Below are 14,741 nucleotides of genomic sequence, written 5' to 3' on the forward strand. Positions count from 1 at the left end.
ACTATTTGGCTGAGTGCCATGCCTCATGCTTTTGAGACCGTGCCAATTATCATCATAAACGCACAAAACTACTCTGACGTAGTCCTACAGCTTTGATTCAATTTTACTCGCCCAGCACGCCAGCCCGCAAGTGGTGTAAGCCAATTAGACCTATATGCTCTTCATTAGTCCACTCAGGGCAATTAGCCTCTCAAACTTGGAAAGAAATCAACTGGCTTTTTCCCCCTTTCGTCATTATATCTAAACTACTTTACAACCTTTTTGTGTCCACTCAGCAATTCCACTATACATTCCCAATGTCAAGATTTTTAAAAAAACAAAAACAAAAACAAAAAAACAACACTATCCTGTCAGTGGATGCTTGTTTTCAAGGATGAGAAACAAGTTTTTGTGTTTTTGTGCATGGGCAGTAATCTCTGGTCAACAAGTCGGTCTGGATCTTTATGCAGATTAAGGGAGAACTGTTTGTAAATCTGGAAGGAGCTGTACACAGTAACTAGGATCCTAAAGCCAATGCAGCATCAACAGAGCTTAGACTACAAGCACAACAACAGGACTGCTCTCCTTTCCTTTTCTCCACTGTGAGAAGAGAGCCTTTTCTCAGATTGTCTTTGCTGTTCCCCTGTAACTCTGTGCATGGTGAAGATGTGTAGATACTCATGCGTGTTTTACTAAAAGATCTATGTAATTCAGACCCCAAAAAACCCTCTTACTATTAAAGGTGAATGAATACTCTACGATGCATCATGAGTGAACCATTTTCCTGTATTTATCAAATGTTTTGGTATCCTAAAAACAGAATTGTTGCTAATATTAAGCAATGTATGCTGTTAATGTATGTTTAATGATGCATAGAGTGACAAACTGGAAGGAAACACGGGGCAAAAATCAGAAATAAAAATTATAAATGTATGAAAAACTATGCTGTTACTGACACTTTTCTATAATGACTGTCATTTCTTGCATGAACATTCTGTGTTGTGTGGTACCTTCATCTCCCTTGCGTGACTATTATGTTGAGCCGACAAAACATCTTCAACCATGCAGAGGCTTTTATCCTGTTGTGTTTGTCCTCTGTGAAGCCTATGAGCATCATCACAGAAAATTGGTGAAGTGTTAATACACCTGGGTCCTCCTTGAGAAAGCAGCTGCAATCAGCCCTTAATGGTCCTCCATAAAGACTCGGTCCTTTGCATCTATTAGAACTTGATTTTTGACCTTGAGTATGTGCAGGTTCAACAGGCTCACAAGTACCTCAGGCCCTTAAGGATTATTTCAAAAGAACAAACAATATGCTGCATATGAAACCTCTGTTTGCCTTCAAGTGGGGTCACTTAAAGTACCTGAAAAGAGGCTGAAATAGTTTCATGAATACAAATCTTTACTAAGATCAGTTGTGTTTCATGTATGATAGAAAATTCTCTTAGCTTATATTTGTAGTTTTACAATAAAAAGAACTTTAGTTTGGGCAGAAATATGTACATTTTTACTACAGGTGTAAACAAAAATAAAACATTAGAGTAGATTTGAACTTTATAGTGTCTGATCCAAGCTATATTTCAAGAAAAATGTCCAGAATTTTATTTTATTTTTTTAATTTCCCTGCTGCTAATACTGTATTTAAAACAGTATATTTTTGTCTGTAATATTCTATGACATATGCTTTCATGGATGAAGAATGTATTTTTAAAAAACACTATTTTGATTTGGGATTTGGACACTGCTTCACCAGTGTTTTGCAAAAAAGACAATGTATGCATCAACTGTACCTAAATATCAAATCTGGACAGCTTTCAAAAAATATATTTGTTAAACCAGCCAAAAATCAGGAGCAGTTTTCTAGACGATAAAACTATTTATATAATAATAATTGCCTTAATTTAACTTAATGACAAAAGTATGAATAGAAGAATGAAACATTTTGAGAATAGGCTCCTCTAATCTACTGGCCATTTCTCAAAGGAGATTTCAGAGATTTTCTTAGAAGTTGTGTTTATATGTTGTTTAAATACCAAAACTGACTATTGATGTACTGGCTGTTTTTGCATGCACATATTTGAGCACATGATCTTGCTTTGTTTGTATTTGCCATTTCACATGCTATTGTATGTCCACAATTGTCTCCGCGTGCCATGCTGTGCTGTCCTGAATTGTGTACATACAGTATATGTGCATACATGTCATGTGTTGTATGAAACAGCTGAGTTGGGACACTGAGTGTTACTGTGGGGGGTCCATGTGCACCCATGCCACCCCTCTGACACCAGGCTGCCATTGTGATCCTGTCATGATCAATCATGTCCTCCAAAGGCTGGCCTTGTCCAGGAGGGAGGGGACCAATCACACGCCTCATTACCCAGGCTTGGTTACTCCTAAGCGGAGTAGTCCCAGGACACCTCAGCCTGTTGCTGTCTGGAGAGAAAGAGGAAGAGAGCAAGTGCGTGTGTGAAAGAGAGAGAGATGAGGGTTAAGAGATGAATAGTTAGCAAGATAATGTAAATGTGACTCAGAGTCAAAGCTGAGAGAATGTCATTTGAATGAGAAAAACAAACAGTGGATACACAAAAGAATAGAAAGTCAAAAGAAATTAAATTTAGATAGCTGTGGTTAGTTTAAGATGGAAAAGTCAATTACACCTGGAAAACTTTAAGGAACTCAAAGTTGAGCCAAATAATATTTCTAAATATGGTGAACTCCAGCCACCTTCTCATTTACTGATAAAGGTCCACCCTCTCAGTCCCCTGAACAACCATCATCTAGTTTTCAACCATAGTGAGCAGCTCTCATTGTTTTGAAATGGCTCCATCTGGCAAGGTTTCACTGACCAGGCCAGCCGTGGCTCGCTCCCCCAGCAGCTGGCTAAACTGCCCAACCGCTTTTCCGCTTGGCCCTCGGAGTAACCGACACTCTTTGGTGGCTTTGCCTCTCAAACACACACGCACACAATAACACACGAGGCTAACTGTCCCCCGGCCTGCCAGTCTTGGGGTCAGCTGGCTGGAGTCGAGGAAGGGGAGGGATGGAGGGGTGGTGTGGGGCAGAATGGGTGACACCATTTAGCCCTTTGTTATTCACCCCAAGACATCCCGAGGATAGCTAACTGGAGAAATAGGTCAGAAGTGTTTCATGCCTACTGTAAAATATATTTATTTTTATGATCTTTCAAAATTTGGACGAAAGCTCCTAGTTGTGACTCAAAGTCAGCTTCACTTTTAAATCAGTTATGATTCATCACACTTCTTATCATTATGGGCTTAACTCAACAGCTGGCCCTTAAGAGTTCAATGCAGGTTGCATTATTTGTGCATGAGGGTCTACTCTAGGCTAAAAAGGCTGCCACCTCTGCCCGGCATCAGCCCCTTTGAATATTGATATGCTAATGATGAACAACACAGGGAACAAAGCCTGACTGCTACCACTGGAAACCAATACAATGGCCCTTCAGTCAGGCCTGACACTTTTACCACCCAACATGTGTCCTCAGTTTCATGCTCAGACAAAAAAGGCCAACAACTGTCCATCCATTTATATGGGTGATGCTGTTACTCTGTTCCGACGCACCGTCTGGGGACCTGGCTGGTTACGTTGTGTTTCGCTTGTCTTTGTCCAGGGTGGGAAATATCAGCTTTTTAGAGCAATGATAAGCCACCCAGAGGCCGACATAATGCCTGGGAGGTCAGAGTTCAAACCTTTCAGGCAAAGCTGAGGCTTGACCTAGCTTGTCATTACAGATGTTGGTCTGCTGTGGGGTCTCTCTGGCTTGCATGTGGTGTATTTTGATAGGAAAACTAAAAAGAGAAGATAGGAAATTCTGAAGAGCTTAGCGGTGATCTGAACTTTACATCTTTCAACTGGTTTAAAGTAAGTTAATCAGCTTTGGAAGTTTTAATAGGATTTTCTTATTGTGTTGCACAGTGACATGTTTTGATCAAAAAGAGGCATCCATGCAGCCATGGATGGATGTCCATGGCTCAGGGTATGTGGTAGATCATTTAATAGAAACAATATTTAACAGAATATAATACATAAGGATCGATGCATTATTTAGAGATTTATTATACGTCTGTGATGACTAAATGTTGTTCTATTTCAGAAAAAAATATGATTTTTAGCCGTTTTTAAAATGCCAGCCAACACAAATGGCCAACTGAACTTTTCCACAAGTAATACTGCTGCCGTGTGTCTTAATGACATTCTTTATATGCTTGTGGTGTAGCTCTACTGCCTTTCTGTCAGTCAGTCTGCAACTTTGGTCCAGACTGAAATATCTCAACAATTATTGGGTGGATTCCCAAGAAATTTTGCACAGACGTTCCTGGTCTGCAGATGACGCATACTACTGACTTAAAGGACCAGTGTGTGAGATGTAGGGGGATCAATTGGCAGAAACGAAATATAATATTCATAAGTATGTTTTAATTAGTGAATGATCACCTGATAATAAGAATCATGTTTACATTACCCTAGAATTAGCCCTTTATATCTACACAGGGACCAGGTCCTCTTCCACAGAGCCCACCATGTTGCATGTTTCTACAGTAGCCAGAACGGACAAACCAAACACTGGCTCTAGAGAGGGCCTTTCGTGTTTTTCACGTGTTTTGCAGCTACGATAGGTTATCTTACATGCTTGGAGGGGAAAGGGTGAGGAATTCAGTTGGTTGCAATTTGCAACCTTACTGATAGATGCCACTAAATCCTACACACCGATCCTTTAACTTTTCATCTTGTGTCACCATGCACTTGATATTTTTGTTTTTTTTAACAAAAAACTTTCCATAATTACTGTATGGATTGTCATGAAATATAGTTTAGCCTGAAAAACCAATGACATTCTGATCAGCCTCAGCTGTATTTAGTGCTTATTAGCAAATGTTAGTATGCTAACATGCAAAACTAAAATGGTGAACATGGTTAATATTATACTGCTTAAACATTAGCATGTTAGCATTTCACTGTGAGCATGTCAGCATGTTGACACTAGCATTTAGGTCAAAGCACCACTATGCCTACCCTCACAGGGCTGCTAACGTAGCTGTAGACTCTTATTAATTGAACAGAATACTTCTGTTCAGGACCATTAAGACCCAGCTGGTGTGCTTTTAGTATCATGATATTAATATCCACAATGTCCAACATCATTTCTGAATAGCAATTAGTCCACAGCTTAACAAGCTGATATGACTTGTCACAGCTGGAGAAGCACAGGTGTATCTAATTACATTGATGATGACTCTGGTCCATTTAGGTGTGTCAGTAATCCTCAGCAGTCAGCTTACATAATACTATGGCCCTGGCATTCAGACATTATCAATATTATTAGTATGTTTTACAAGTCAAAACCCAAATTCAAAAGACATAAATCAGTAGTCCTATTAGTCCCATAGTCCTACAGACCTACTGCCCTATACTGGATGGAAAATGGATGAAAAACAAGTTATTATTTTTAAAAAGCACACTTTTACACTTTTCAAGCATGTCCATAAGTTTGTACTCTTTAGAGGACCCTGAGATTATAAGATATATTGCCTGTGGTCCCAAATGACAGAAATGTAAGGAAAGAAGAAAAAAGAGGGCATGGCACAATATCTTGAAAATGCTGTCAAAATAATATTTTTCATGTAACTTTCTGTTTATTATCATGTCATGATGTGATTTTGTAAATACATCCTTTTATTTATGTAATGTTTATCCCTTCATAAGGCCTAAAAATTAACTGCTAGTACGACAAAATACTAAATCATGTGAAAAAGAAACAGTGGCTCAATTTAATGCTGTGTTAGTGAAGATTTTTAAGGAGGTCATGTGTGGCAGTGACCGCTTATAATTGAACTCTAATTGAAATCTCTGTTGCACCTCTCTCTCTCTCTAATGAGCCCTCCCAGAGACAGCTATAGTCCCGCAATCTGGTCCAAAACAATAAGATGTTCAGATTATAGTTCCCTCTTTGCAACATGAAACAGCCATAGCTCTAAAACACAACAAACACTTACACCCCATCTTTCGTTTTACTTTCTGTACACCTTTCACACTGTCACTCCTTCATGTATCCCTTTCTTTCACCATTAGTAGGTGGAAAGCAGAGAGAGGACCACTGATTAGCGAGTGCACAAGGCATCAGTGACCTCGAGTGATGGATGTAATCCTTCTGCTGCAAAATGAACGTATTTATTATTAGTAATTTATTTGCGGATTAATCATACTCGATGTCAGAGCATATCAGACAACCAGCCTGCCATTAGTATCACCGGGGTCAGCTGTTTAAAACCCAACATTTATCATTGTGTCGCTATTAGATGTCATTATTGCTGAGCTGGCCAGGATTCAGTGAATTAGAAAGCAATTCATTGGGAACGTTGTGCAAATCACACATCCCAGGCTGACATGCCAACAGTTTTTTAATGTTTGTTTAATTTTACACTAATAATACAATGTTATTTGCTTTGAATATGTACTTCCATGACTTTTAAGAAGTTGAGCAGATGCAATATAATGTACTTTTTTTCAATCAATTTGTTTTTTTCTTCTTTACATGAGCTGACAATGGTTGCATTGGGAGTCATCTCTGAGTTGTCTTAGACTAACAAACTAAAGATGGATGTTTGTGTACCCGTGGGTGGTGGAGGGTGTGTGTGTGTTTTTTTTCCTTTCTTTACCATTGAGGGGAGGGTGGGTCTAAACATTACGGATAAGAGGTTGCCCGGCACACGCCTGCCTGACGGTCGTAATCCCACAGTCTCAGACTCATGACCCACTTTCTTGGAGAAGCGTGATGGAGCAGCGGCCTCTTACCCAGGAGGAGCCTCCAGACGCAGGGTGGAGGGGAGGAGGGACACCCCCCCCCCCAACACACACACACACACACACACACACACACACACACACACACACACACACACACACACACAAGACAAAGGAAAAGACAGACTCTTGCAGAAGACTCCAGAAAGCCAAATAAGAGGTTCAGGAACACTAATACCTCAACCTGATGCTCTTATCATTCTAATAAATAATTCAGAGAACATGCCACTTTGTTCTTGGCTCAAGACAATTATTAGTTGGAGCCCTCCTTCATTCTTGATTTCACCTGTTGTTGTGTTTGAGATTCTTAATAAAGGATATAAAGTGCCATTTTATGCAGACGATGTTCTATTTTATTGGAAGATTTAAACTGAGAAAAGATATTAAAGAGGAGAAGCCTTCAGTGGAACAAAGTGGCAAATATGCTTGGCCATCATATCAGATGGATCATGATCTTCTTGGGATGCTTCTGAGCATCTTGTGCCAGTGTAATGCAAAGACTGAATTAAGCAGAGATCAGCCACTAATACAAAGGAAATCAAAAGAACAGCTTCTCTATTATTGTGTCTTATCCCTTGAAAACATACTGACCGACATCATGGCACGAGCCAAAGCCAAATAGGTCAACAAATGCTGCACTGATGCATTAGATCATATCACCACCATGCATCTTATTTTTTTATTAACCACCACCGCCACCCGCCCCTCCTCTTCCTTTTTTGTGTTGTTGAAAACATCTCCCCACGCACACCACAATACACGCCGCTCTTACTTCTCTCTTTATCTTAATCCCTGGCAGACTTTAAGTGTCTGGCATCGGGGCAAAATCCCAAACTGGAGAGGAGCGTGTTTGGAGACCTAATCCCCTTACCCATAGACTCGAGTTGCCCTCAATTCACCTCTCCCAAAGTAGGCCAAGAACAAGGAGCCACAACAGAGAGGCAAGCGGCTTCACGAGGCTCAGCATTATCATGCTGCCAGACAGACAGACAGAATGAAGCACACGTTGGCACAGACACACACACATACACACAGACGGACGCATGGACAGATGATGTATAAGCTGATGTACGGTATAGTACAGTATAGGCACACATGCGACAAGCTGATATCCAGACACACCCAGATGCTAACCTGAAAATCATAATCACGCTTTTGCTTCCATGGTTTCCTCTCCAAGGCTGAGTGACACTCTTCTCCTACATCACTTGCCTTTAACCTTCAACCTTTCCTGTCCTTCAACAGTCACCTTTTAATGTTTCAGTCAACCAGTGGAAGGTGAAACTGATCAGCTCCTCTTCAGTGTGTACAGTCTCCATTTCTCCTGATTAGATAATAACTTTCTATTAACATACAGAGGCTCAGTCAGAGATAACACCCTGTTAACAGTATGACAGGAGGTGCTGAATATAAGCTGTGAACACAAATCAATATTTTTTCTAAATCACATCCCCATATGCTGTTTTCAGCAACTTGTAAGCTTGTGCAGATGATTAAAAATATGTTGCAGGCTGCAGGAAATGCCATCTTTAAAAGGCTTGGTGAAGGTGAAGTTTCCATGGAAACTTATGCTGATAGCACTTACCTTAATGACAAGTGTAACTAATGACATGTCAGCCTTGGACAGTATTGATGAAGTCTTTCTTGATGTAAACATGTTCATGGTGGTCCGCTCAATGATAAATATAGACACTCATACACCACCTAAAACAACCCCTCACTTTAAATCAAATCAAATGGTCAATTGTGGTAACATCTTTCCAAACATTCTTAAATTCTTTATCAATCAAACACTTGCATACAAGCAAATATGGTATTATTTTCAACTGCATACCTATTTGTGACAGGTTGCTTAGCATGTAATGCATAAACTGAAGTACAAAATCTCCGTAACTCAGTGGCTTATACATTACTAGTTGTTAATATCAAATCCACATGATTTTCTATTAAATTCTATGCAACCATTTCCTTTGCATATGCTCTGTTAATGTACTTTACACTCACACAATCTTCACCTCAGCAACAAGTCTGTCTTGAGTAAACCCAAGTGAGAGAGAAGTAAACAACACTGCCACCCTTTGGCTGTCAGGAGGAAATCTACCCTTTCATGTTGAGTTTACAATATGTTGAAAAAAATATATATACCATATGTCCCTATAGACAGTATGACAATATGACAAAAATCTACAATTTACAGTAAAAATTTAAAAAGCAAACAAGACAAATTAACATTATATTGTTAAATTATGTGATTATAAATTTGTAATCTGTCAATCTGTATTTACTGTATTTCACAGACACAGTATACATGTAGCACATGGTAAAGGTACAGTAAATAATCACATGATTTGTTGGAAATCCCATTCAGAAACATGTCCGCATAACATTATGGGAAACTGAGGCAAACAACGCTTCTATATTAAGGGGGATTGTTGGAGGCCAAAGCATTGTCTTGGGGATTGCTGCAAGATAACAGGTTTAAGAGGTTTAAGGATAGGGCTAAGAGACTTCAGCTCCAGTTGGACTCTCAGATTTAAAGGCTCATCCATTGCTTTCCCCCCTTCCCTTCCTTCACTCATCTTCTCTCGCAGCTCCCAGGCTGAGTTCTGGAGAAGATTATGTCTGATTTTTCCATTATGCAAATTGTTTTCTCCGTCCAAGCCCTCTGTCATCATTTAGGTTTGTTGAGAGATTGCTTTCTCATTTGTACCAAACCCAACAGAAAATAGCCAGGTTTTAATGTAGTGCATTACAACAAGCTACAAAGGCCCATTGTCCTGCTTTCAGAAACCAGAAAGCTCAGATGTTTAATAGGTATTGTACTGTAGAGAGAAACAACACAGGATCCGTTATTGTAATGGATTTATCAGGTAATCTTGCACTTACTGTGCTGATTTTAAAATCCTAAAAGTTAAGTGAATGTTTTGATCACAAGTTTGACCACATTTCTGTCATTGCTTGCCAAAAATAATCATGGATTTGTAGCCTGATTGGATTGGTAATGTATATTTGAAATGACGTAATACAGTATGTCATTAAAGAACGTTCTCTTTGGCTCTATGGGTTCCCCAGAATGGTATGTTGCTATTGCTATTACATATTTTAATAAAATATCACATATTTTGCATTTTATTTTTTGACAATGCCTGGATGGATGAATGTGATAAAATTAACTGTACACTCAATACAGTACAGTACAGTATGACTTTGATCTCAAATTCAGTAGAATGTGACACATTTTGAGGCTGACTACATACATGGTTTTGCATATGTGGAATACAAAATGTAAAACAATAATCATTTAATAAATCTGGAAATTAACATAAAGTTCAAAACGTGCTAAATCCCTCTGATTAAATCAGCAAGGGCACAGATTGAAGGTAATCATCAGAATGCCTCACACAAGAGGTCAAGTGGTCTTAAACAGGCTTAATCTATGTATGTACCATATGATAAGCTCAAGCTTTACATATTAAGCAGGCTGCACAGTTTCAGTTTGAAGGGCCTACTGTACACCTACTGCAAGTAAACTACACTTAATTCTTTGCGTTCATGTTGCACCTTTTTAAAATAAGCTGTCTGGTCTGCAGGATCAGAGACAAATGATGATGTTGGTATTGTTTTAACATTATGCAGTCATAAATTTCTTACAACTTGTTTACAATCACCATTTATCTTCCTCTGTCTATTTAACCTGCCTTTCACCCACTGTCCTACATCCATCCATCCATTTTCTTTCATATCCTCTAGAGGTTCACGAAGGAGCTGGAGCCAATCTCAGCTGACATTGGGCGAGAGACGGACAGGTCACCAGTCAATCACAGGGCTGACATATAGTATAGAGACAGACAACCATTCACACACACATTCACACCTACGGGCAATTGAGAGTCACCAATTAACATTACTTGCATATTTTTGGTCTGTGGGAGGAAGCCAGAGTACCCACAGGCAGGCACAGGGGGAACATGCAAACTCCACACAGAAAGGCTCCAGCTGGCAGGTGGGTTTGCATTAAGAACCCTGTTGCTGTGAGGCGACAGTGCTAGCCACTTCACCACCGTGCCGCCCTCACTGTCTTACAGTAGGTGGAAAACTTGGCGTCAATTTATCTTGCAATATTCATTAAAGTAGAAGCTTTCTGATATTTAAATGGAGCCCCATTGTGTGATTCATGTTATTTGTCACAAAGATGTCACAAAGTCCTTGTCTAACTCTGTATTTACTTCACTTTTGAGATTGTAATAGAGGAAAATCTACAAGTACAGCGGAATCAACTCAACAGATTGAAAGAATATGTGTTCCTTATATTTTATACATTAAGTGATCATGTCAATTTTTTCTGTTTTGTTTGTCACGTACATAGCAAGATGGGTGTGCAGATGGCTGCCTCAGTGTTCTCTCTCTAGAACTTTTTCTGTTTTTGTTTATTTGTTCAGTCTTCAGCACTCCTTTAGGCTTTGTTGTCCTTGTTTTGGCTGTATGCCAATGTGTATCTTCCTGAAGACTGTTGTGTTTAAGTACATTGAGAGCCACTAGAAACCAGAGTCAAATTGCTTGTATGCATAAACATATTTGGCCAATAAAGCTGACTCTAATATGGAACTCTCTCTCCTACTACCCTCTTTTTCCTACTGTATGTACTGTGACTCATTGGCCTTTGTAGTTATACTGTACCAGATCTTTTGCATGATATAGAAGACGCTGCAACATGATTTTTTAGGAATTTAAAGCAAGCATTTCAAGTACTTTATAAAAAAAAAACAGGTACTGGTATGCTATTATTTTGTTTTTGCCTCAGTTATACTTCCTTTCATACACATACTGTAGTCTTGTAACCACCTGACAACTTCAGTCTTCTATTTCTCTGGTCAAAGCACAAACAAATACATACAACATATGCAACCCACTGGTCACTGATTTCTCACAAGCAAATATAAATAACTTTTGTCTCGTGTCATATAGTACAGTGGAAAACACATATCACCAGTTACAAGTTGAAGCATGAACTCCCATGTGATGCTGATGATGCACACAACTTGTGCAATTCAGGAATGCTTCCCTATACCTTTGAAATGGCATACAACTGAGAGGTCAGAATTTATGGGGAACTGGTGCTTTTCTGTGGTATTTTATAATTCAGTGAAACGCATGCTGGTAAGATTTAAGGCACACAGATTTGTGAATTTGTGGTTATAAAGTTTCATGAGGCTGTGATTATCCTAAAGATCACAATAGATCATTTTATACAGTGAGGTCAAGTTTCAAAAAATGGTCTCACTACAATGAAACGGCTACTATGGGGACTAACATCATCACACATGAACACAATTGGGCTTATTGAATCCACAAGAGTGCCAGCTTTCCAGTCATACCAAATTTATGCAATTCCAAAACTGTTTAGGGAACCCCAGTATGAAGACATATTCAAATACACCATTTTTTAGAATAGGTGAAAGTAACACATTTATACTGCATGCAAAAAAACTGCATGGTTTTTGCCCCAAACTGCCTGGGATTAGCATGAAGTGGGCATGTCTGTAAAGGGAAGACTCGTTGGTACCCATAGAACACATTTTCATTCAGATATCATGAGGTGAGAGGTCAAGGGACCCCTTTAAAATGGCCATACTAGTTCTTCCCTCGCCAAAATATAACTACTTTGGAGCATTATATAGCCCCCTTCCCAACAAGCTAGACATGGTTGATACCAATGGATGCCTTGGGTCGTCTAGTTTCATATGATAGTAGTATCTTCACTCTAGCTTTACAACTGAGCCTGTTACAGTCTCTGAAAGATAGTAATGTCAGCTGAGGACACCGGCAGAGTACTGAAGCCACAGTCTTGAATAAAACTAGTTCAGGTGACTGCTTGGACACTCAGGAACAGCAGCAGAGATGTTGACACAAGGCCATCTACACTATTCTAATAGTAACAAATGACACAAATTCTGCCACAATAAAAACACAAGAAAGAAGAATACAGATGAATTAAATTAATCAACCACCCACTCACTAATTCTGATGTTCTTTTTAGTGGTGAAATGTCACAAGCAGCAATTATTCAAAAAGAATGTCTGCCCACATGAGCACCTGTACATTTTCAGGAGGCCAATCAGAAATAGGTCCAGTTGTTATTTCTATCCTTTCAGGTTTGTGATGAGGATATAGAACAAATATTTTTATTGCACAGAGAGCGAATGGGGGGCCAAGGTGGGAATCTGGAAAATGCATCACTGACACGAGCCAAACCCTGGAACTGAGCAGGATTTGGAGACAACAGTGACTTCCCTGCTGTGAACAGGAGACACTAAGAAAACCAAAGGTTCCTTCTCTTGTTTTCCCTCCTCACTGTTTTGTGTTTTTGTGCCAAAATGGTTCAAGATAAAATATCAGAGAGAATAAAACTGTGACCCTTGTGACTCAATGTGAAACAGTACAGTTTTTTTTCCACTAACATGCAGTAATATCCAGATGGAGTAAGGAAAGTGCTTGTCCCTTTGTTACATACTGACTCCAACCTTTTGAAAAACAATACAATATGTTTAAGAGTACCTAATAGATGCAGGCAGATGGTTTTGTTTTTCTGAAATGGGCTGGCTCACAAAAGAGAAACAAATTCGAGTTGTTCAGTTTAAATCTGAAATCAGCTTACCTCAATCTCATTTTGCTTTTGTTGCTCCTCGTTGTCTGTAATGAGCAGTCGCTGGTGCTGCTGATATACTGTGTGGTTTGAGGATTAAGGCAAAAACATAGAAATGTCAAGCAAGAGACCAGGGGAAAACACTTTTTTTTTTTTTAGAGATAGAAAGAAGAAAAAAGTAGCTGTCTGGAGGAGCTTATTATTCTGAATGTACAAATGGTACTTCATTAGAATAAGTGGTTTCAATAGAAATAATGAAATGGCAGACAAAAACAAATATAAAGCATAAGTATGTTTTTCTTGTTATCCTTAGTTTGTTCAACCAGGAGTTCTAAATAATAAAGAAATTTGATAAATATCCATACATTTTTTCTGATAATGTAGTATTGATAAAAAAAGTCATTTGGAACAGTGTGATATACAGTATATGATGAATTTTAGCCACCAGCTGCTTTCTATCATAGTTTTTTGAACATCACAGAGAAGACCTGTGTTCAACATGACAGATGATGATCCTTTAAGCTTATCAGACATATTTAATATTTATAACACTTTATTGCCTTAAGTGTGTTACTGTGTGTTGTGGAGGTTGACGAGGGCTGGGAATTGCATGGATGTGTGGCTCTATAGATTAAATTCACATATCTGAATCCCATTATGCATGGTCATGTTGCTATTAGAATATAAATCTGTACATACAGTTTAATTTATAACAGACAAAATTGTTATATTTGTTATTGACAAATATTTAAAATTATGTATTATTGTATAAACAACTACAGTAGGTGCAGCATGTGCATATGAGATGTAATAGAGGGTGTAATCAAGTTTTGAACATACATTAATGAGGTCAATGAATGAACAATAATAGTACAAATAGTGAAATTAAATTAAATATACCCAGGATCCAAGACAGAGAAACATTTTGGGCAAGTAAATGGAATTAAATTACACAAAGCAACAATAAACAGCCAAAGATCATATAAAGACCTCACAATAAAAGCAATATTTAAGTATTTAAAAGATGGTGAAACTCAATGTCAATGTAGAGTCAACAGTTTTTGGTTTTGGACCCTCAACAAAAACGTATTAAGTAAGTAAGTATGTAAGTATTTTGCATTTGAAATGGATATCATTAGACTGATATGTTTGTGTTGTTGGTGTTCCATTCATGTTTCCTGCATCCTTGAGATCCTTGAACTAACAAAAACTTAGCCTGTTCATTGTCATTCATTAGTGCAATGCTGCACTCCTATGGTGAAACTCAGGTACTGCAGAGACCTCTTAATTATATGAC

The sequence above is a fragment of the Thunnus thynnus genome, chromosome 19 (assembly GCF_963924715.1).
Source record: "Thunnus thynnus chromosome 19, fThuThy2.1, whole genome shotgun sequence".
NCBI classification, from domain to species: domain Eukaryota; kingdom Metazoa; phylum Chordata; class Actinopteri; order Scombriformes; family Scombridae; genus Thunnus; species Thunnus thynnus.